Source organism: Sinocyclocheilus rhinocerous, unplaced genomic scaffold (genome assembly GCF_001515625.1).
Source record: "Sinocyclocheilus rhinocerous isolate Xijiao unplaced genomic scaffold, SAMN03320098_v1.1 scaffold295, whole genome shotgun sequence".
In the NCBI taxonomy this organism is placed as follows: Eukaryota; Metazoa; Chordata; class Actinopteri; order Cypriniformes; family Cyprinidae; genus Sinocyclocheilus; species Sinocyclocheilus rhinocerous.
Window position 1 is genome coordinate 502,962 of NW_015647035.1, and position 3,750 is coordinate 506,711.

Sequence of the window (3,750 nt, forward strand, 5' to 3'; positions counted from 1 at the left end):
TTTTCAGACCGATGAGTTTTGTAAAAATCGACGCGTTTCAGAAAGGCGGGGCATAGAGGAGAAACAATAATGTACAGTATATGGAAAATAATGTGTTTTTTGAACCTAAACTGCATAAACACATTTCATTACACCAAATACACAAAATAATGTTCTTTTTAGCAACATCATATGACCCCTTTAAAAAAAGACTGTCAAGCCAATATGCAAAGTATATCTTAATTTTGTCTTGATACTTGGCTTTCCTTTTTTTCAAAATCATAATCGTAAAGACTGTTGTTCTTAAAACTCCAAACAACTGGGCTGTTAAGGTTACACACTCCTGCTAAACTGCAAGATTTGTCCTTTTGGAAAGTCTGACAAGTCACCCATTTCACCCACGACTTGTACTAAACACTACTGAACACATACTACACTAAAATACAACCTAGAGAACAGTTAAAAGATAAATAAAATATAATTGCGACATTCATTCAGTCAGTCTGTAAAGTTCTGTATTAGGCCTATGTATCTTTCAAAAATATAAACTTTGTGAATTGTTGACTTACATTCAAAGTCTTGCTATAAAACAGTTATGGATAGCCTTTAGAGAAAGAGTGAGATATTAGATCTCAATGTAAATGTAAAATTGTCTATTTGTTTTGAACTAAAGGTCCTTTTTGTAGCCAGAGTACAAAGGTTCACACTGCTGTCGGTTATGTCTTATTTCCCATCCCTCCTTTTAATGAATGCCTTGGATACATGTAAGTAGCCATTTTAGCAGACATCTGTTTATCCGAAATGACTTACCGTACACTTATTACAGGGACAATCCTTCTGGAACAACCTGGGGTTACACAGCAGTGATGGTTCATTGAGTTTACGGGTCTCTAACCTGCAAACTTTTGGTAAGCAGCCCAGCCCCCCTTTACCCATCACAACACCACATACATTAGATACTATAACTATAGTCTGCCGGTTTATTGCCAACACAAAGGTTAAATGATACGCTTCACATAGCATAAGGTGTCATAGAGTCAGAAATTAATTCATGAATATGTGTTAAGCATCTCCTTTCAAAACAAACTGTATCTTATTGACAGGCAGCTATAAATTCCCATGAATCTGGTTGATCTTTTTGAGAAACCTTATCAGCATGAGGTAAAACAAACTAGCCCCCCCCCCTCGTCAACCTTTACCACCTCCGCCACTTACTCTTTGATTATTCCCTCCTTTCATCAAAATCTGTGTTGAGTGAGTTGGAGAGAATAGGAGGGGCTCTTCATTTGAAAAACAAAAAAACAAATTGTCCCGCCTAATCAAAGTATGCAGCTGAAGGACAAAGCAAACTTGCATTTTATCACCAAATATCTCTAAAGAAGAAACTTTCCTGGCCAAAACAGAAAGAGAACACAAAACAGTTCAAAACAGGAGCCAGAACCAGGCAGTACATGCGCGAGGACAAAAGGACAGTTGTCCCCTGTCCACAAAACACATGTGAGTTGGCTGTCAGGGGAATATTTGGCTCAGCTCAGCTATTGGAAAGGGCTGATAGAGTGAACTGAACGATATATAATTCTGCTCCTGACGCAAAGACCGCCTGAGCGCAGGGATGTGAGCGTTGTCTTTCAGTCAAACTGGCAGCTCAGAGCGTGTTTGTATTTTTTTGCCAGCCATATATTTACGTGTAGAGGCTTTTACATTGGTTTCAAAATACCTCTTTTAATAGATTTTCATTAATCTGTAAATTAAAGGTCGTGTCAGTCATAATTACTACTTCATTTGTTTGCTGTTTTGCTGTCTGTAGCAACTAGGCCTGCGGTTAGCTGAGCAGATGAGCTTTGGACCTCCAGAATCAAGATCGCCGACCTCAAGCAGCGGCTGCTCTAATTACGTTTACAAAACCACACGGGTGGATTAGATTATAGTGCATCTTCCACATGCCCACAGAAAGCTTTAAAAAGCTAATAGAGAATTTCCTTGCCCACGTTGTGCAGCTGTGATTTTAGTCAAACTAAGAGATGTCCTTCCACTATCAACCACATCTGAAGCTCTGATATGGCACCACAGAGGTTCATTACACATGAACTTGAGAGCGTCCAAGGAACTGAATGAACCAATTGCCAATTGATTTTGGGAATGAAAAATTAATCTGGAAATGAGTGCGATGGACTTCCTTTTCAAAATGATCTAATATTGTTGTGCAATGTATTGCACAATTATACATACCCTGTTGAATATATGCAAGAAAGACATCAATTTTGAAGAAATACTGACTAAATGGGAACACAAGCTGTCAGATACATCTGTGACAGATTGTGGAAACTTAGAAAATGTCTTTTAACGGAACAGATCAAATTCCCAACATTGCAGAGAGTATCAGCGCATGAGGAAACAGCCCCTGTTATTCGTTTTCACTCGAGAACATCCCAGAACATTCTCAAAGTAGAGCCATTTCATCTGGTTCACCATAATGCAAGGGCATCTGGACACAATTTGAACATGACAATTTTCTGGTCAACTACTTAGTAATCATGCAGTGAGTTCAGTGTCCTTGTATGGCCACTGACAACGAATGATCTTTAAAGATGCATGTGTGTTCTCACTCTAAATTTAGTGGATTCTCAGAAGTTTGAGAGTAGTAGAATAGAATAGAATAGTCCATCTATTTATCTATCTATATGTCTATCTGTCTCTATTTGGATATTTGTGCATGGAAACAGCAACCCTTTTGTTTTCCTCACTATCTTGATGGGCCTTTATGGTCTGTGAAAGCTGTAGAAGTACTTCCGAGGATGATGCAAGGTATTACAAGTGAATTTTTTTTCTCAGCTGTGTTCATTTATGATCCATAATTTCTCTGGCACTGTAAAGAAGAATGGTTTAGTGTCTTGCATTCAACTCAGTCCTGCAGCATTTCTTTAATACTATGAAATGAAATGAATGCAAGCAATGAGAATGAAACACTGGATCAACCTCATTGAGCAGCCAATCAACTGCCTAGCAGGCATCACTTTAAATCTCTCATCATACTGTCCAATACTAACTAAACAAGGCTTATAACCTTCAATCTTCAAAGCTGCTGAAGTTCCATACTGCTGTAATCTTCTAGTCCAGGTTTTGTCCAGCCAAAATGTAAAAAAAAAAACAAAAAAAACTTTATATGTCTTGTACAGTATTTTTTAAGAGTGTCAGTATAAGCAATTACTTTGTTTTTTGAGAGTACAACACATTATCCAGCACTAATGATCTTGTTGAGTTAACAGTTTATGTCTACATACCGTATACAAGAAATGTAGCTAAGGTACATGCATCTAAAAGGTAGATGTCACGGGCAGGGTGTTCCAGAGATCAGGCAGGACGACGAAGAAAAGGATATTTAATGATATGACAACAGGAGATCCAGACAGGGTAGACATCAACACACAGGGTAACAGTCACAATAACCAACAAACTAGAATACCAGAGACAGGAACTAATATAGGGCAGATAACGAGGGGCAGACAGGTGAGCACAATGAGGTGATTAACTAATAATGAGAACAGGAACAACCAACTAAGGACACAGAGGGAGAAATCACAATCGACAGTCCACAGGGGTGTGACAGATCGCCCCCCTCCCGGAAGTCACGTCCTCGCACCGTGGAGACAGAGGGAGGGACGGAGGGGGACTTAGGAGGAGGACAAAGGAGTGGATGTGGGATGGAGACAGGGGAAGGCAAAGGGCTGGCAGGCAGACATGCCAGGTGGAGGCGCCGGCAGAGGACGGATA

The 3,750-nt window shown here is 39.5% G+C and overlaps 1 long non-coding RNA gene across 1 annotated transcript in view; it reads left to right on the forward strand.

Annotated features, from left to right (window-relative positions):
• The window catches only part of LOC107708415 (uncharacterized), a 3,293-nt gene extending 1,437 nt beyond the window's left edge, over positions 1-1,856 (forward strand). Inside the window, exons 2-3 of the long non-coding RNA XR_001636359.1 lie at positions 806-887; positions 1,787-1,856. This is a non-coding gene — a long non-coding RNA (uncharacterized LOC107708415). The remainder of the gene's footprint in view (positions 1-805; positions 888-1,786) is intronic.
• The last annotated feature ends 1,894 nt before the right edge of the window (positions 1,857-3,750 follow it).